Source organism: Ranitomeya imitator, chromosome 2 (genome assembly GCF_032444005.1).
Source record: "Ranitomeya imitator isolate aRanImi1 chromosome 2, aRanImi1.pri, whole genome shotgun sequence".
NCBI lineage: Eukaryota > Metazoa > Chordata > Amphibia > Anura > Dendrobatidae > Ranitomeya > Ranitomeya imitator.
In genome coordinates this window covers 294,353,189-294,374,682 of record NC_091283.1, presented here as the reverse complement: position 1 = coordinate 294,374,682, position 21,494 = coordinate 294,353,189, and the positions used below count along the sequence as shown (strand labels likewise).

General features: G+C 47.4%; 1 protein-coding gene across 1 annotated transcript in view; it reads left to right on the top strand.

Moving 5' to 3' along the window:
- Positions 1-15,911: 15,911 nt before the first annotated feature.
- LOC138663295 (oocyte zinc finger protein XlCOF6-like) overlaps positions 15,912-21,494 on the top strand; it is a 62,810-nt gene continuing 57,227 nt past the window's right edge. The window contains exon 1 of the mRNA XM_069749475.1: positions 15,912-15,966. The gene's annotated coding sequence lies outside the window, so the exon portion shown is untranslated. The remainder of the gene's footprint in view (positions 15,967-21,494) is intronic.

Here is a 21,494-nt window from a genome sequence, read left to right as displayed (position 1 = left end):
CAGTCAGACCCTCAGGTGGTGGATGCTACAGTCCTCCCTGAACCAAGGGAAGTCCTTTCTCCCAGTGCGCTGGTTAGTGGTGACCACCGATGCCAGCCTTTTGGGCTGGGGCGCAGTTTTCAATCACCACACGGCACAGGGTCGTTGGTCCACAAGAGAGTCGCGTCTCCCAATCAATATCTTGGAGATTCGAGTGATCACTCTTGCCTTACGCAACTTTTGCCACCTTCTGGCAGGCCATCCCATCAGAATCCAATCCGACAACGCCACAGCCGTGGTGTATATCAACCGGCAAAGGGGAACCCACAGCAGGGCAGCTATGCTCGAAGTCTCCCACATCCTGTGCTGGGCCGAGACCAATCACTCGCTCATCTCGGCGATCAACATACCGGGTATGGAGAATTGGGAAGTGGACTTCCTCAGTCGCCAAGGTTTCTGAGTTGGCGGCTCTCTCTTGCAGACCCCCTTTCCTGATTTTTCACCCAGACGAGGTAGTTTTGAGAACCTCTCCCTCTTTCGTACTTAAAGTCATCTTTTTTCATCAAAATGAGGACATTGTCTTGCCGTCATTCTGTCCGGCACCAACCCATCGTATCGAGAAAGCTCTCCATACTCTGGATGTGGTTAGAGCTCTTCGGCGGTACATATTTCACATGGCTCCCTTCCGTAAGCCGGATGTCCTGTTCGTGCTTCCAGAGGGACATAGGAAAGGTCTACATGCCTCAAAGGCCACTCTAGCCAGGTGGAGTCGCTCCACTATTCAGGAATCCTATCACGTCAGGAACACCCCTGTCCCAGCAGGGATTAAGGCGCATTCGACTCGGTCGGTTGGTGCTTCTTGGGCCATTCGGCACCAGGCTTCCGCACAACAGCTTTGTAAAGCTGCAAATTGGCCCAGTCTGCATACCTTCACGAAGCACTATCACATCCATACCCAGGCTTCGGCAAATGCTGCCCTTGGCAGGCGCATTCTGCAGACAGCGGTACCTCAGTAAGCCAGTGGTACATGGAGTTTTAGCAGTGCAATTGCTCCCCACCCAAGGACTGCTTTAGGACGTCCCATGGTCCTGTGTCCCCCAATGAGGCGTAGGAGAAAAGGACATTTTTGTTTACTCACCGTAAAATCTTTTTCTCCGAGCCAATCATTGGGGGACACAGCACCCACCCTGTTAGCCTATTGGCTGTTTGTTGTTGTATTTTGTTCCTCTGTTTTGGACATAGTTTACTTGTCTTGGTTTTACTCCTACTGCTTTACTACCGAACTGAGTTGTTACTGGCCAGTCAAGGGGTGTATACTGCAGAGGAGGAGTTAACTCTTTGTGTTTACTTAGTGTCCTCCTAGTGGCAAGCAGCATAACACCCATGGTCCTGTGTCCCCCAATGATTGGCTCGGAGAAAAAGATTTTATGGTGAGTACACAAAAATCTCCTTTTTTTCATCTTGTCCAGATCCCATGATGTGTTTTCTCATCCACAGTTCGTCTCTGCAGGCTTCCATCTTCTCCGCTCTTTTGCAGAAAATTTAGACATGATACCCTTAAAAATACAAGTGTCATTAAAAGGCTCCTGAATAAAAATTTGCCCCTCACTATATTGTCTGCACAAAATATGACCCCCACACTGTCCCTCTTATGGTACATGCTCTTCACACTGACCTCTCCTTTCCATACCGGCCCCCTCTTCACACTGTCCTCTCATACTGTGTCCCTCCTGTAGCGCCCAGTATTTATACTGTACTCTATCATCACACTCCCCCTCCTTGGTATACTGTCCCCTCCTGGCTGTCCTCACACTGTCGCTCCATGCTACACCCCCACTCTTCAGTTTCTTTTCTGTGCCCACTCACTTTTGTCCCCCCATACTGTCTCCTCACACTATTCCCCTCCTTCCTCATACTGTCTCCTCTCACATCCCCCTGTTCACCATACTGTCTCCTCATATATTTACCCCCTCACTTTCTATACTACCTGCTCACCTAACTCCCCATTCTGTGTCTGCACACATCCCATTACCCTCACTCCCCGTACTCTGTCCACATACATTTTTCACATCGCTCCTCATACTGTGCCCTCATTCTCCCATATTGTTTCCTCATACATGCCCCCCATTCCCTCATACTGTTTCCTCATACATGCCCTCAATTCCCCCATACTGTTTCCTCATACATGCCCCCATTCCCCCATACTGTTTCCTCATACATGCCCCCAATTCCCCCAAACTGTTTCCTCATACATGCCCCCAATTCCCCCATATTGTTTCCTCATACATGCCCCCATTCCCTAATACTGTTTCCTCATACATGCCCCCATTACCCCATACTGTTTCCTCATACATAAACATGCCCCCATTCCCCTATAGTGTTTCCTCATACTTGCCCCCATTCCCCTATAGTGTTTCCTCATACATGCCTCCATTCCCCCATACTGTTTCCTCATACATGCCCCCCATTCCCCAGTACTGTTTACTCATATATGCCCCCATCTCCCCTTTTGCTCTTCATTTTGTGTCCTCAAATCTCCCACACACATTAAATCCCCCCAACCCCACTCCAAATCTCACCCCACACATAATAAATTCCCCATCCTCAAATTCTCCCCACACATAATAAATCCCCCTATCCCCACTCAAATTGTCCATACACATATTATTGTCCTCTACCCACCCATTATTGCTCTCTTCACCACTTCCATCATTGCCTTCTCCGTCACGCCCATCATTGCCCATTTCACCACCTCCAGCATTTCCTCCCCCAATCCCATCATTGCCCTTACCACCACATCCATCGTTTCCTCATCCCCCACCATCCCCATCCTTGCCCATTCCACCACTTCCATCATTTCCTCCTCCCCCACCATCCCCATCCTTGTCCATTCCACCACTTCCATCATGTCCTCCACCACCATCCCCATCATTGCTCTCTCCCCATCAGCCCCATCATTGCCCTCTCCTCCCCCACCATCCCCATCATTGCCCTCTCCCCATCAGCCCCATCATTTCTCCTCCCCCACCATCCCCATCATTGCCCTCTCTCCGTCAGCCCCACCATTGCCTTCTCCTCCCCTACACACACACCATTTACTTCTCTGCACATTCCCCTGCAGCGCGCCATACATGCACACACCCCTCTCACCTCTCCTCGCGCTCTGCCACAGCATCTCCATCGCCTTCCTCTGACACAGTCGGCCGCTGAATGATGACGTCATCCAGCGGCGCGTCAGTGAGAGGAAGCGCGGGCAAGAAGCAGGAAGACATCGCTGCAGCTCCGCTGCTATTTTCTCTTGTAGGCAGCGGAGCTGCAGGGATTTCTCCCTGCTCACCACAGCCACCCTGCATGGGGCATCCCTCCACCTCCGCACATGTTGGGAGCCGGTGCTCTGCAGCTTCTCTGTGCTGGCTGTCAGCTTGATAGTCGGCACAGAGAACAGCTGACTCCCAGATCGGGGGCGGCAGAATACAGCCGCCGGGGGAGACACTGCGGACCGCCACATTAGACGGCCCGACTGCGCCCCCCTGCCGGCTGTGCCCAGGGCACATGCCCCTGCTACCCCCCCTAGATATGCCACTGAGGCTGCCTCTCCTTTCATGAAGACACTGCTGCGCATGCGCAGTGCCACGATGAGATCAGGAGAAGAAGAGGAAGCTGGGAAGGAGAGGACTCGTGGTGGCCTCCGGATCCAGCATAGCGATCGCCAGCCCACACAGCCAGGAGAAGATCAGGAAAAGATGAGCAGAAGATCTCTAGGTAAGTAACAGTAGGGGAAGATCGGCAGCATGCTTACCTGTTATGACCTGGTGGTCAGGACAACAATGGACCTGGTGGTTAAAAGCACACGGAATGATCTGATAGTTACTGATAATATAGGACGAGCTCTGGGACGTGGGAACTCTGCTGACCGCAATCCCTAATCCTATCAACCACACTAGAAATAGCCGTGGATTGCTCCTAACGCTCCCTATGCAACTCGACACAGCCTAAGAAACTAACTAGCCCTAAAGATAGAAAAATAAAGCCTACCTTGCCTCAGAGAAATTCCCCAAAGGAAAAGGCAGCCCCCCACATATAATGACTGTGAGTAAAGATGAAAATACAAACACAGAGATGAAATAGATTAAGCAAAGTGAGGCCCGACTTACTGAACAGACAGAGGATAGGAAAGGTAGCTTTGCGGTCAGCACAAAAACCTACAAAAAGACCACGCAGAGGGCGCAAAAAGACCCTCCGCACCGCTCCCTCTGCGTCCCAGAGCTTCCAGCAAGCAAGACAAAAATCAAAATAGCAAGCTGGACAGAAAAATAGCAAACCAGAGAAAAACAAGCAGTCACTTAGCTTCTGCTGGGAAGACAGGTCACAAGAACGATCCAGGAGTGAACTAGACCAATACTGGAACATTGACAGGTGGCATGGAGCAAAGATCTAAGTGGAGTTAAATAGAGCAGCAGCTAACGAATTAACCTCGTCACCTGTGGAAGGAAACTCAGAAACACCCACAGCCACCAGAGAAAGTCCATGGACAGAACCAACCGAAGTACCATTCATGACCACAGGTAGGGAGCCCGACAACAGACTTCACAACACTTACCGCAACATGATTGCTGAAAGCATGCTGCCTTATTTTGCTGTTTGGCTTGAGAATACCCCTTTAATGCAGGCTATGTATGGAAGACAGAATTCACAACAGTACCCCCCCCCTTGAGGAGGGGTCACCGAACCCTCACCAGAGCCCCCAGGCCGACCAGGACGAGCCAAATGAAAGGCACGAACCAGATCGGCAGCATGAACATCAGAGGCAAAAACCCAGGAATTATCTTCCTGACCATAACCCTTCCACTTGACCAGGTACTGGAGTTTCCGTCTTGAAATACGAGAATCCAAAATCTTCTCCACCACATACTCCAACTCCCCCTCAACCAACACCGGGGCAGGAGGATCAACGGATGGAACCACAGGCGCCACGTATCTCCGCAACAACGACCTATGGAACACATTATGGATGGCAAAAGAAGCAGGAAGGGCCAAACGAAATGACACAGGATTGATAACCTCAGAAATCTTATACGGACCAATGAAACGAGGCTTAAACTTAGGAGAGGAAACCTTCATAGGAACATAACGAAACGACAACCAAACCAAATCCCCAACACGAAGTCGGGGACCCACACAACGCCGGCGAAACGTTGAGCCTTCTCCTGGGACAATGTCAAATTGTCCACCACATGACTCCAAATCTGCTGCAACCTATCCACCACAGTATCTACACCAGGACAGTCCGAAGACTCAACCTGCCCTGAAGAGAAACGCGGATGGAAACCAGAATTGCAGAAAAACGGCGAAACCAAAGTAGCCGAGCTGGCCCGATTATTAAGGGCGAACTCAGCCAACGGCAAAAAGGACACCCAATCATCCTGATCAGCAGAAACAAAGCATCTCAGATATGTTTCCAAAGTCTGATTAGTTCGTTCGGTTTGGCCATTTGTCTGAGGATGGAAAGCCGAGGAAAAAGACAAATCAATGCCCATCCTAGCACAAAAAGATCGCCAAAACCTCGAAACAAACTGGGAACCTCTGTCACAAACGATGTTCTCCGGGATACCATGCAAAAGAACCACATGCTGGAAAAACAATGGCACCAAATCAGAGGAGGAAGGCAATTTAGACAAAGTTACCAAATGGACCATCTTAGAAAAGCGATCACAAACCACCCAAATGACCGACATCTTTTGAGAGACGGGGACATCCGAAATAAAATCCATAGAAATATGCGTCCAGGGCCTCTTCGGGACCGGCAAGGGCAAAAGCAACCCACTGGCACGAGAACAGCAGGGCTTAGCCCGAGCACAAGTCCCACAGGACTGCACAATAGAACGCACATCCCGTGACAAAGACGGCCACCAAAAGGATCTAGCCACCAAATCTCTGGTACCAAAGATTCCAGGATGCCCAGCCAACACTGAACAATGAATCTCAGAGATAACTCTACTAGTCCATCTATCAGGGACAAACAGTTTCTCTGCTGGGCAACGGTCAGGTCTATCAGCCTGAAATGTTTGCAGCATCCGCCGCAAATCAGGGGAGATGGCAGACAAAATTACCCCCTCTTTGAGAATACCCGCCGGCTCAGGAACACCCGGAGAGTCAGGCACAAAACTCCTTGACAGGGCATCAGCCTTCACATTCTTAGAGCCCGGAAGGTACGAAACCACAAAATCAAAACGGGAGAAAAATAACGACCATCGAGCCTGTCTCGGATTCAACCGTTTGGCAGACTCAAGATAAGTCAAATTCTTGTGATCTGTCAAGACCACCACGCGATGCTTGGCTCCTTCAAGCCAATGACGCCACTCCTCGAATGCCCACTTCATGGCCAACAACTCTCGATTACCAACATCATAATTGCGCTCAGCAGGCAAAAACTTTCTAGAAAAGAAAGCACATGGCTTCATCACCGAGCCATCAGAACTTCTTTGCGACAAAACAGCCCCAGCTCCAATCTCAGAAGCATCAACCTCAACCTGAAACGGGAGCGAAACATCTGGCTGGCACAACACAGGGGCAGAAGAAAAACGATGCTTCAACTCCTGAAAAGCCTCTACAACTGCAGAAGACCAATTGACCACATCAGCACCCTTCTTGGTCAAATCAGTCAACGGTTTAGCAACAATAGAAAAATTAGCGATGAAGCGCCGATAAAAATTAGCAAAGCCCAGGAACTTTTGCAGGCTCTTCACAGATGTCGGCTGAGTCCAATCGTAAATGGCTTGGACTTTAACAGGGTCCATCTCGATAGTAGAAGGGGAAAAAATGAACCCCAAAAATGAAACCTTCTGAACTCCAAAGAGACACTTTGACCCCTTCACAAACAAGGAATTCGCACGAAGGACCTGGAACACCATTCTGACCTGCTTCACATGAGACTCCCAATCATCCGAAAAGACCAAAATATCATCCAAATACACAATCAGGAATTTATCCAGGTACTCTCGGAAGATATCATGCATAAAGGACTGAAATACTGATGGAGCATTGGAAAGCCCGAATGGCATAACCAGGTACTCAAAATGGCCCTCGTGCGTATTAAATGCTGTTTTCCATTCATCGCCTTGTTTAATACGCACAAGATTATACGCCCCTCGAAGATCTATCTTGGTGAACCAACTAACCCCTTTAATACGAGCAAACAAATCAGACAGCAACGGCAAAGGATACTGAAATTTGACTGTAATTTTATTGAGAAGGCGGTAATCAATACAAGGTCTCAAAGAACCATCCTTCTTGTCCACAAAAAAGAACCCTGCTCCTAACGGTGATGACGACGGGCGAATATGGCCTTTCTCCAAGGATTCCTTTATATAACTCCGCATAGCGGCGTGTTGTGGCACAGATAAATTGAACAATCGGCCCTTAGGAAACTTACTACCAGGAATCAAATTAATTGCACAATCGCAATCCCTATGAGGAGGTAGGGCACTGGCTTTGGGCTCATCAAATACATCCCGATAATCCGACAAAACTCTGGAACTTCAGAAGGAGTGGAAGACGAAATAGACAAAAATGGAACATCACCATGTACCCCCTGGCAACCCCAGCTGGACACAGACATAGATTTCCAGTCCAATACTGGATTATGAACCTGTAGCCATGGCAACCCCAAAACGACCACATCATGCAGATTATGCAACACCAGAAAGCGGATATCCTCCTGATGTGCAGGAGCCATGCACATGGTCAATTGGGTCCAGTACTGAGGCTTATTCTTGGCCAAAGGCGTAGCATCAATTCCTCTCAATGGAATAGGATACTGCAAGGGCTCCAAGAAAAAACCACAGCGCCTAGCATACTCCAAGTCCATCAAATTCAGGGCAGCGCCTGAATCCACAAATGCCATAACAGAATAGGATGACAAAGAACAAATCAGAGTAACGGACAATAGAAATTTAGACTGTACCGTACCAATGGTGTCAGACCTAGCGAACCGCTTAGTGCGCTTAGGACAATCGGAGATAGCATGAGTGGAATCACCACAGTAAAAACATAGCCCATTCCGACGTCTGTGTTCTTGCCGTTCAGCTTTGGTCAAAGTCCTATCACATTGCATAGGCTTAGGCCCATGCTCAGATAGTACCGCCAAATGGTGCACAGTTTTACGCTCACGCAAGCGTCGATCGATCTGAATGGCCAAAGACATAGACTCATTCAGACCAGCAGGCATGGGAAATCCCACCATGACATCCTTAAGGGCTTCAGAGAGACCCTTTCTGAAGATTGCTGCCAGGGCACATTCATTCCACTGAGTGAGCACAGACCACTTTCTAAACTTCTGACAATATATCTCCGCTTCATCCTGACCCTGACACAGAGCCAGCAAGATTTTCTCTGCCTGATCCACTGAATTAGGTTTGTCATAAAGCAATCCAAGCGCCAGGAAAAACGCATCAACATCACGCAATGCCGGATCTCCTGGCGCAAGGGAAAATGCCCAGTCTTGAGGGTCACCACGTAACAAAGAAATAATGATCTTTACTTGTTGAACAGGGTCACCTGAGGAGTGAGGTTTCAAGGCAAGAAACAATTTACAATTATTTTTGAAATTCAAGAACTTAGATCTATCACCAAAAAACAAATCAGGAATTGGAATCCTAGGCTCTGACATCGGATTCTGAACCACAAAATCTTGAATGTTTTGTACACTTATAGTGAGATTATCCATCAAAGAGGACAGACCTTGAATGTCCATGTCTACACCTGTGTTCTGAACCACCCAGATGTAAAGGGGAAAAGAGAGACAAAACACACTGCAAAGAAAAAAAAAATGGTCTCAGAACTTCTCTTATCCCTCTATTGAGATGCATTAGTACTTTGGGCCACCTGTACTGTTATGACCTGGTGGTCAGGACAACAATGGACCTGGTGGTTAAAAGCACACAGAATTACCTGATAGTTACTGATAATATAGGACGAGCTCTGGGACGTGGGAACTCTGCTGACCGCAATCCCTAATCCTATCAACCACACTAGAAATAGCCGTGGATTGCTCCTAATGCTCCCTATGCAACTCGGCACAGCCTAAGGAACTAGCTAGCCCTAAAGATAGAAAAATAAAGCCTACCTTGCCTCAGAGAAATTCCCCAAAGGAAAAGGCAGCCCCCCACATATAATGACTGTAAGTAAAGATGAAAATACAAACACAGAGATGAAATAGATTAAGCAAAGTGAGGCCCAACTTACTGAACAGACAGAGGATAGGAAAGGTAGCTTTGCGGTCAGCACAAAAACCTACAAAAAGACCACGCAGAGGGCGCAAAAAGACCCTCCGCACCGACTCACGGTGCGGAGGCGCTCCCTCTGCGTCCCAGAGCTTCCAGCAAGCAAGACAAAAATCAAAATAGCAAGCTGGACAGAAAAATAGCAAACCAGAGAAAAACAAGCAGTCACTTAGCTTCTGCTGGGAAGACAGGTCACAAGAACGATCCAGGAGTGAACTAGACCAATACTGGAACATTGACAGGTGGCATGGAGCAAAGATCTAAGTGGAGTTAAATAGAGCAGCAGCTAACGAATTAACCTCGTCACCTGTGGAAGGAAACTCAGAAACACCCACAGCCACCAGAGAAAGTCCATGGACAGAACCAACCGAAGTACCATTCATGACCACAGGTAGGGAGCCCGACAACAGAATTCACAACACTTACCGCAACATGATTGCTGAAAGCATGCTGCCTTATTTTGCTGTTTGGCTTGAGAATACCCCTTTAATGCAGGCTATGTATGGAAGCAGGGGGATTGTTGTCTGACTACAGGGTTAATCCCACCAACCATCTCTGCAGAACTGAGATATTGGTTTTGCTGAACTAAGGTGGTGGTTAACCAGCTTCTACAGAACCTCTTTATCAGGTCTTCAGAAGCGGGGTTTTGGGATTAGCCCTCACAAAACACTCTGCCAGTATACCAAAGAATGGAGCAGCAGATAAAAGTGGTATTTTCACTTCAGGATCCCTTTTTCGATTGATTCCCATTCCTCTGATTAGGCCAAGAATAGGGTCCAAAGACACAAAAGCGCACAGAGAGGTCAAAAAATACTCTGTTGTAAAAAAGTCACAGTAAATAAGCAAGTGCTAGTCAAAAAATGAAAAAAATACAGGGTATTTAGTTAATACATTTTTTGCAATAAAAAGTATGTTAAGCTGCTCCACCAATCGCCAAGGTATACCCATAATAGAGCAGTCCTATCTACGGTACCTCAGAAAAAGGGGTAAGTAGCAATATATATATATATATATTTTTTTTTTTCTTTTTACTATCTGGTCAGTGATGAGGATGTGGTGGACAGATCCTCCACTCCTCTGAGTCTCCATACCCATAGAGTTTAATGGAGATGATAGTTTGGGGGTGTTGAATCCGAACCCGGATTTTCTTGTGCGTTTGGATGGAACTGCCCGAATTGAACCTCGGCAGGTTCACTTTTCACTAGCCATATTTTGGGTCTAAGATGTATAAACTGCCGGTGGCGAACTGCTGGGGGCGAAACATTGATGACAGATGGGAATTCATGAACCACAAGGGTACAAACATCCGTGGGTGAACTGCCGGGGGGCAACTGCTGGGGGCGAAACATTGATGACGGACGGGAATTCATCAACCACAAGGGTACAAACATCCGGGGGCGAACTACTGGGGTCAAAACATTGATGATGGATGGGAATTCATGAACCACAACGGTACAAACATCCAGGGGCAAACTGACGGGGGTGAACTTCTGGGTGCGAAATGTGCAGGGGTGAAATGTGAGGGGGTGAAACATCCTGGGGGCCAAATGCTGGGGACGAAATGTGCAGTGGCGAAATAATGTACCCAGGGGCGAACTGCTGGGGGGAAAATGTGCAGGGGCAAAACATCCTGAGGGCCAAATGCTGGGGACGAAATGTGCAGGGGCGAAATGTACCCAGGAGTGAACTGCTGGGGACGAAATGTGCAGGGGTGAAATGTGCATTAGTGAAACATCCTGTGGACTAAATGCTGGCGACGAAATGTGCGGGGGCAAAATGTACCCAGGGGTGAACTGCTGGGGGCAAAATATGCGGTTGTGAAATGTGCAGGGGCGAAACATCCTGGGGGCCAAATGCTGGGGACGAAATGTGCTTGGGCAAAATGTACCCAGGAGTGAACTGCTGGGGGCGAAACATTGATGACAGATGGGAATTCATGAACCACAAGGGTACAAACATCCAGGGGCAAACTGCCGGCGGCAAACTGCTGAGTGCGAAACATCCGGGGGCGAACTGCCGGGGTGAAATGGGTGAGCTGTTGGGGGTGAAATGTGCGGGGGCGAAATGTGCGGCGGTGAAATGTGCGGGGGTGAAACATCCTGGGGGCCAAATGCTGGGGATGAAATGTGCGGGGGCAAAGTGTACCCAGGGGTGAACTGCTGGGGGCGAATTGCTGGGGGCGAACTGCTGGGGGCAAAACATCTTATAAACATTGGTAGTCAACAACTGCCCTCTTCTGCTCACAAATCCTTTCCAACATATGCAGCATAGAGTTCCAGCACGTGGGGACATCACACACCAGTTGGTGAGCTAGCAGTTGCAAACGCTGCTGAAGCAGTAGCTGACTTTCTAAAATGGGGGGGGGGCATCATGTTATAGTGTAAGATCGCTGATTTGACACTTTGCTGTGCACTGTGTCAGATCAGCGATCTGACGTGCACTCCTGCAGGCTTACCAGCGCGTGCTCTGAGCAGGCGCAGGTAAGCCACCTCCCTGCAGGACCCGGATGCAGCCCCGCGGCCATTTTGGATTCGGGGCCTGCAGGAACGAGGAGGTAGGAGACTCTCGGAGCAATGCGATCACATCGCGTTGCTCCGGGAGTCTCAGGGAAGCCCGCAGGGAGCCCCCTCCCTGCGCGATGCTTCCCTATACCGCCAGAACACTGCGATCATGTTTGCCGGGGGTTAATGTCCCGGGGGCGGTCCATGACCGCTCCTGGAACATAGTACCGGATGTCAGCTGCGATAGTCAGCTGACACCCGGCCGCGATCAGCCGTGCTCCCCCGTGAGCGCAGCCGATCGCTATGACGTACTATCCCGTTGGTGGTCATACGGGCCCACCCCACCTCGACGGGATAGTACGTCACATGTCAGAAAGGGGTTAATGATGGAGCTCTAATCAAAATGTCACAGGAGGATTGCTAGGTAATGCTTTTCCCACTCCAGCTGCCTGACAATATATATCATCTAGGTAAACTACCGCAAATCTACCCACCAGTGAGAAAAATATATATAATTAATTACATTTTCAAAGAGTGATGGAGCATTGCTTAGGCCTTTCACACTTCCGTTGTTTGTCCAACATCACAATGCGTTGTTTTGGAGAAAAAACGCATCCTGTAAAGTTGCCCGCAGGACGTGTTTTTTTCTCCATAGACTTGCATTAGCGACGCATTGCGACGTATAGCCACACGTCGCATCCGTCGTGCAACGGATGCGTCGTGATTTTGCGGCCCGTCGTGACGAAAAAACATTCAATGTAACGTTTTTTCGTCCGTCGGAACCGCCATTTCCGACCGCGCATGCGCAGCCGGAACTCCGCCCGCTCCTCCCCGCACCTCATAATGGGCAGCGGATGTGTCTGAAAACTGCGTCCGCTGCCCACGTTGAGCACTATTTGCACAATGTCTGTCGGTACGCCGGGCCGACGGAAATGTGAAAGAGGCCTTAATCTGAATGGCATCACCAAATTTTCAATATGACTCTCAGGTGTATCGAATGCGGTCTTCCATTTCTCACCATAGCGTATATGTATAAGGTAATATTATATGCCCCTCTCACGCTGAGTTGGTTAATAATTGGTTAAATAGGTCAGGTATAAGGCCGGCTTCACACTCAGCGTATGAAAATACGGTCCGTATATTACGGCCGTAATACGCTGAAATGTCCCGAAAATAGTGGTCCGTAGCTCCTCCGTAGGCAGGGTGTGTCAGCGTTTTTTGCGCATGGCATCCTCCGTATGTAATCAGTATGGCATCCGTACTGCGTGGTTTTCTCGCAGGCTTGCAAAACCAACATACCGCTATAGAAATGATCCATGTGTCCCAAAAAGAAAAAAAAAAAAATATATATATATACTGTCTATATATATATATGTCATTAGACACATATATGTATATATATTAATATTTTTTCCAGCGCTATACAGCTTGAAAGCCGGTAATTCAATTACCGGCTTTTTCTTTCTCCTTCCTAAAACCCGACATGATTTGAGACATGGTTTACATACAGTAAACCATGTCTTCTCTCCATTTTTTTTGCAGATTCCACACTACTAATGTCAGTAGAGTGTATCTGCAAAATTTGGCCATTCTAGCTCTTAAAATAAAGGGTTAAATGGCGGAAAAAATTGGCGTGGGCTCCCGCGCAATTTTCTCCGCCAGAGTAGTAAAGCCAGTGACTGAGGGCAGATATTAATAGCCTGGAGAGGGTCCATGGTTATTGGCCCCCCCCCGGCTAAAAATATCTGCCCCCAGCCACCCCAGAAAAGGCACATCTGGAAGATGCGCCTATTCTGGCACTTGGCCACTCTCTTCCCATTCCCGTGTAGCGGTGGGATATGGGGTAATGAAGGGTTAATGCCACCTTGTTATTGTAAGGTGACATTAAGCCTAATTAATAATGGAGAGGCGTCAATTATGACACCTATCCATTATTAATCCAATTGAATGAAAGGGTTAAATAAAACACAAACACGTTATTTAAAATTAGTTTAATGAAATAAAAACAATGGTTGTTGGAGTATTTTATTCTACGCCCAATCCAGTCACTGAAGACCCTCGTTCTGTGAAAGAAAAAACATAATAAACCAACAATATACTTACCCTCCGCAGATCTGTAACGTCCAACGATGTAAATCCTTCTGAAGGGGTTAAAACATTTTGCAGCAAGGAGCTTTGCTAATGCAATGCTACTCCTCGCTGCAAAACCCCGGGGAATGAGGCTAAATATAGATCAATGAGCTATATTTAGCTTCATTTGCGGTGAGGCGCCCTCTGCTGGATGTTCATAGATCGTGGGAACTTACCTAGAAAGCCTGGGAGCTTTCTAGGAAATTTCCCACGATCTATGAACATCCAGCAGAGGGCGCCTCACCGCAAATGAAGCTAAATATAGCTCATTGATCTATATTTAGCCTCATTCCCCGGGGTTTTGCAGCGAGGAGTAGCATTGCATTAGCAAAGCTCCTTGCTGCAAAATGTTTTAACCCCTTCAGAAGGATTTACATCGTTGGACGTTACAGATCTGCGGAGGGTAAGTATATTGTTGGTTTATTATGTTTTTTCTTTCACAGAACGAGGGTCTTCAGTGACTGGATTGGGCGTAGAATAAAATACTCCAACAACCATTGTTTTTATTTCATTAAACTAATTTTAAATAATGTGTTTGTGTTTTATTTAACAATTTCATTCAATTGGATTAATAATGGATAGGTGTCATAATTGACGCCTCTCCATTATTAATTAGGCTTAATGTCACCTTAGAATAGCAAGGTGGCATTAACCCTTCATTACCCCATATCCCACCGCTACACGGGAATGGGAAGAGAGTGGCCAAGTGCCAGAATAGGCGCATCTTCCAGATGTGCCTTTTCTGGGGTGGCTGGGGGCAGATATTTTTAGCCAGGGGGGGGGGGGGGGCAATAACCATGGACCCTCTCCAGGCTATTAATATCTGCCCTCAGTCACTGGCTTTACTACTCTGGCAGAGAAAATTGCGCGGGAGCCCACGCCAATTTTTTCCGCCATTTAACCCTTTATTTTAAGAGCTAGAACGGCCAAATTTTGCAGATACACACTACTGACATTAGTAGTGTGGAATCTGCAAAAAAAATGGAGAGAAGACATGGTTTACTGTATGTAAACCATGTCTCAAATCATGTCGGGTTTTAGGAAGGAGAAAGAAAAAGCCGGTAATTGAATTACCGGCTTTCAAGCTGTATAGCGCTGGAATAAATATTAATATATATACATATGTGTCTACTGACATATATATATATATATATATACCTATTCTATGTGTACACATTTATTCTACCTATTCTACTGGAAGCTGTCAGTGTGATTTTACTGTACACCGCACTGAATTACCGGCTTTTCTCTCTAACATCGCTGCGTATTTCTCGCAAGTCACACTGCTGGTCCGTGTGTAATCCGTATTTTTCACGCTTCCATAGACTTTCATTGGCGTATTTCTTGCGCAGTACGGTGACAAACGCAGCATGCTGCGATTTTGTACGGCCGTAGAAAGCCGTATAATACTGATCAGTAAAATACGGCAGATAGGAGCAGGGGCATAGAGAATAATTGTGCCGTATTTTTTGCGAGTTTTACGGACGTAGTTTCTACGCTCTTACGTCCGTAAAACTCGCAAGTGTGAAGCCGGCCTAAGAGGTAAAGGATAGGGAAGGTGAGCTGTGATTTTATTAATCTCTCTGAAGTCCAAGCATGGACGCCGCCCTCCATCCTTTTAACTAAAAACCCTCACGGTGACTGGAGAGGTGGATGGTCATGTATGAGCCTCAGCCAAACTCTGGAAGGGGTTAAATAAGCGAGATTTCAGCATTTTAGCTCCTTATATGGAGTCGATAGCACAATCATATGCCGCCATATAGTAGACGTCCGGTAACTGGTAATAATTCCCTCATGTGTGGGGTCTATTTGTCTCCAGAGAACTCACACGTTACATTCCACACATAACACTGTGTAGAAAAGGCGGCGCGGGGTAATTGTGCCAGTAGTGAGGGCGAATAATGGCGGAAATGTCACTGACTGAGGAGAAGTTTCCATGTAGCGTCTTCACTGCGGATATCATTCCCTGAGGCCCCTGATCATGTGACCCCTGACTCCTCCCCTCCTGTGACCTCATCACAGGTCCTGTGCGCACAGAACAGCCTTATATATCTTGAGCTGCTCTGCTGGTGGAGGTAAGTGGAGATTCCCCAGCACTGAGACTATTTTGGGGTCCTTGTTGCCACTTTATAGGAATCATATCGTTTTTATTCTGTTTCCTGTAATAGATACATACGAGCCAACTATGGGAGACAGGAAGTGAGGTAACGGATTGTTCTCACAGTACAGGGCCCCTTTCTTGGCCCCACACAGTGTAATGCCCCCAATATGCCCCTTATGCAGTATATATGATGCCCCCCACACAGTATAATGCCTCCATAATACCCCTGTAAGCAGGTCACCAGATACAACACACCGACAAACGCAAGGCAGAAGTAACCAATATAATTATTAATTTCCCTGATAATGGGAATTGTGATCACTATGGCAACAGTGAATAATGCAGAACAGGGAGATTACGAGGTGAAATATACAATATCAGATACACAATGAATTCTCCGCCTCACTCTCACTGTAATAGCAGCCTCTAACCACATGTTACTTTAGCTACTGACAAGTGTGATTTTCCTGACACATATAGTCGACAACACTCTGCTCTGCAAATGCAGCGCCCCAGAGACCTGGTAGTTGCAGTAATGTCGCTCTGCCACTAAGGGGAGTGATGGTAGGTCTGATGGCACTAAAGGAGTTCACCTAACCAGGTATCACCAGCACACATTACACTTCACACTCCGGCTACTAGGGGGAGCAAAATGTTTTATTTATTAGGCCACTCCTCACACTGGTAAAACTAGGGGTTGGATAGGAAGTTAGGCAGAAGCTGACTGGGTGTTGCCCAGGCAACATCCCGTGGCAGGGCGTGTTGTAGGGGGAGACTTCAGGGGAGTCCCTGTCAGGCGTGGGAACCTGGCAGAGACTTAGCGACAAGAACAGAACGTAATGGAACCGCGCCTGCACTACCTTGCGGCAGTATCCTTAGAAAGGACACAAAGCGAAGGATATTGTGGACAGTGAGAAACGAGATCAAGCACAAAGGAGAGCCAGTAGGAGTCGTGCCCGGAGAACGGCAACATCCTACTGAGGCGCGTAGCCGGTGCCCGGAACACCGAGGAAGTAACTGACTCAATGCCTTACTTCAAATACCGCAGGACAGTTAGGTTGGCTGTCTACCTTACATCACCTAAGCAGATATAGGGGGCAACCGTGGAGAGGGGCGTCTCTAGGGTCCCGGAAGAGCTCCGAGCCTATCCGTCAAACGGGTGCGTCCTAGCCATAACACACTTGGGGGACGGAAAATAGAAAGAACTGGAACGAACGAGAACAGAAGTTGTGAGGACTATCCCGAATGCTCAGCAGGGAAGCACTATAACACACAGGCACTAGTTGTAGGCAACGATTTCCACCTGCAAAGGGAACTCTGGATGTGCCTTCGGACCGGCCGGTCTCAGACAGCCCTGTTAACTGTGCTCTGGATTGAGGATCCTGAAGTCACCAGTAAAGAGGTAAAGAGACTGCAACCCTGTGTCCTCGTTATTGTCTGCACCTCACACCATCACCACCTACACTACTGGGAAGCCCTGGGGACTCACTTCACCTGTGGGAAGGTTTACCATCTGGCTGCCATCACATCACCCTAGTGGACCCCAAGCAGCGTCGGTCACCCTGACCGAATACCACAGGTGGCGTCACAAAACCTTGACAGACTCGTATCACCTATCATTGGGCGCCCCTTAGCAGGGTCACGGACCGGGTCCAGCCACTGTGACATCCCCAGAACTGAGCCAGCAGAGGACCGGTACCGAGTAACCCGCAGCCCTGCGTCTGGGGTCGCTCCACAAACACCGGCCATAGCTGGGTCTCCGCCTTTTCCTGTGAGGCCATAAGTGCTCCTAATAAAGCCTATCAAGGCTCGATGGGCCGCCTTCACTTCAACCAGTTTTCACCTTGTCTGTTGTACTACCCTGTACCAACACCCGTATTGACGTCCGTGCTGGAAGCTATGGCCCGGCTCACTTGCGCCTCCTGCTCTTCACTGCAAGCATATACTACTGAGCGGAGTCTCCTCACAGATCTTCAGTGCTTGACCAACAGCAGATGTCTCTTGTACCAGAAGAAATAAGAGGTGGAACTCTGCTCTTGCCTGGTGTAGTCTGGTCTTGACCGCTGCAGGTCAGGTTCTCGGGCCTTGGCAGGCTTATTCTGGACTCCAGGTCTTGACCAGTGCAGGCCTGGTTCTTGGGCCTTGGCTGGTATAGTTTGGGACTCTTCTGGTGCCACCTGGGTTGTGCCGCCATAACCAGCTGCCTCAGGCACTTTTCCATGGCCTGGTACCTCAAATTCTTCCCTGGCACCCCAATGTTTTGCTTGGTGCCAAATCTATTCTAGCTTTGGGGCTATAGCCTTCATAGTAACAGGAAACTGCGTCATCAAGGTCAAGGAGTTTGTATGTTCTCCCCGTATTTGCGTGGGTTTCCTCTGGGTTCTCTGGTTTCCTCCCACATTTTCAAAAGACATACTGATAGGGAATTTAGATTGTGACCCCCATCAGGGACAGCAGTGATAATGTGTGCAAACTGTAAAGCGCTGCGGAATATGTTAGCGCTATATAAAAATAAAGATTATTATCATCAAGGTCACCTGACCTGGTGTACCTTCTAGAATCTTTCTTCCTGAAACGCTCCCTCTTCCCATTGAGTCCGCAGGATCTCGTCTGGACGGCATATGGCAGTCTTTTTGTGCAAATGCCGCACAGCCCTGAGGATTTGTTCTTCTTATGACACATGTTTTTACATCTCTTATGCAGTATATATGATTCCCCTCACACAGTATAAAGTTTCCACAGTACTGGCATCCCTCACACAAAATTTATTTCCACAGTACCGCCATCCCCTACCTAGTATAATGTTCCTACAATAGCGAGTTCCCGTACACACAGGACAATGTTTCCCCAGGACTGGCATCCCCCTCACACACAGTATAATGTTATCTCAGTACTGCCTTCCTCCACTTTCTACTGCCCCCTACATGCACAATATGGTACCATCCACCCCACTGCCAGACTCACAGCTAATTAAGAAATACCTCATTTTTGGTGCAGATACTAATTAACCCAAGATCTATGAGATATTTACCATATAATAGTTGGATAGGCAGGAGTGTCTCATCCATAAAGGTAGCCCACTCGGTCACTATTACAGTGGGTACGGAAAATATTCAGACCCCTTTGCATTTTTCACTCTTCGTTTCATTGCAGCCATTTGGTAAATTTAAAAACGTTCATTGTAACATTCCAAACTTGTTTGTTCATTCCAAACTTTGCTAAAAAAAAAAATTGCGCCATTTTCTGATACCCGTAGCGTCTCCATTTTTCGTGATCTGGGGTCGGTTGAGGGCTTATTTTTTGCGAGCTGAGCTGGCGTTTTTATTGATACCACATTTGTGCAGATACGTTCTGTTGATCACCCGTTATTGCATTTTAATGCAATGTCGCAGCAACCAAAAAACCGTAATTCAGGCGTTTCAAATTTTTTTCTCGCTACGCTGTTTAGCGATCAGGTTAATCTTTTTTTATTGATAGATCGGCGATTCTGAAAGCGGCGACACCAAATATGTGTAGGTTTGATTTTTTTTTAATTGTTTTTAATTGCTTTATTTTGAATTGGGCGAAAGGGGGGTGTTTTAAACTTTTATATTTTTTTTTATTTTTTTCACATTTTTTAAACTTTTTAAAAAAACGTTTGCCATGCTTCAATAGCCTCCATGGGAGGCTAAAAGCTGGCACAACTCGATCGGCTCTGCCACATAGCAGCGATCATCATATCGCTGCTATGTAGCTGAATTGCAGGCTTGCTATGAGCGCCGACCACAGGGGTGGCGCTCACAGCAAACTGGCATCAGTAGCCATAGAAGTCTCAAGGAGCTCTATGGTTACTATGCAGAAGCATCGCTGACCCCCAATCATGTGATGGGGTCGGCGATGCGCGTACACCGCACGTACAGAAGGGGGCAGCGCTTTGGGCGGAGCGAGTTTTCCTCTCCGTCCAAAGTGACGGCAATCCGGCCCGTGGACACATACCCTAAATGTACCAATTCTGGCATTTTGCCTGGCTCGTTAGGGGTGCATGTGCAATCGGGGTAATATTTTGAGGGTTGATGTCAGCTGTGTAGTGTAGTTAACAAAAATGTAAAGGGACCCCCACATCATTTTTTTTTAAATTATTTATTTATTTAATAACCAGCAGTGACCTTGGAGTCTGATATGCGTCCAAGCGTCTTCACTATGCTATTCCCATTCCATTAGAGCACTGATTCCATCCATTTCGGCAATTTTTCTGCTCCCCACATCCCTCCTGTTAGGGTCTTCTGGTAAAATGCTTCCCATTGATTTCCATTATACTTGGTACTCAAGTCTGAACGTCCAACCTGCTTGATTCGAATAATGAGAAGTCAAGCAATTCAGTGCTCGCTCATCACTAGTGGATACAATTGATAGCGCTTCAGGGAATTTGCAGGAATATGTGGCAGATACTTGATGGATCTTCGGCTTTCTGGACCGGCTCCTCCTGTAAGTCCTGTTAAACAATCCAGGAGAAGATCCTGTCAGAAACATGATGTGAGAGCCATCAGCTTTTGGCACAAGCAGAGTTTCATGGAGACAGCATGGAAAGGGAGTAGAAGTGTGAAAACGCACCTGTTGCCACGTTCTGGGGTCTGACGCCTTTTTTAAGCATTCGTCATATCTCTTGAGTGTTCCTTATATAGTGATTGTCACATGACAAGAAGATCCCGAATGTCAGATCCAATACACATATGTGACATAAAGATAATAAATGACACAAGAAACAACAAGGAAAAGGGAAAGAAACAAACAACCACTGCACCTCCATAGAGTGACAGGATCATAACTTATTAATACTAGAAATATATTGCACAGGGGATATCACAGCCAATTCCCACAAGAAGAATCCTGGAAACACAGAATTAGAAATAATTCTTTCTCCGCAGTTTCTATAGGACTTAATACATTCCTGATTCCGGAGAGTAATAGAAATACGGGAGAAAACAGGAAGAAAGTTCAGAGAAGAAGCTTCATAGAAAGACATTGAAGCTACAGACGCCATTTAACCCTTTGGGAGAAAGTGATTCCAGCACTTTATCGAGTAAATCCCCCCAGAGGTGTAGCAGGTAAAGACCCCAATATCCACAGGTGTCCCTTCTAATAGGGGGGAAACTATCACCTCTAATAATCCTCGGACAGTTCTGACAAACACGGAACGTGCCCCTTTATGGAGGTGACAGAAAGTCTGTTTAGTCCCTTTAGCTTCATAGTATCAGCTCTAATCCAATGGTGAGAGAGCGATTTACCCTGAAGAGTCACAGATTGTGGGGTTGTTATAAAATGTTATATTTGGGGGGTTTGTGTTGGCTCCTTATAAGAATCACAATGGTTTTGTTCCTTTTCCGCTGATAGATACAAACAACCGAACTATGAAAGACGGGAACCAAGAAACATATTATTCTCATAGTACGGGACCCTTTCTTGGCCTGCACACTGTATTATGTTCCCGCAGCATCAATATCCTCTATACATTATGATAGTACA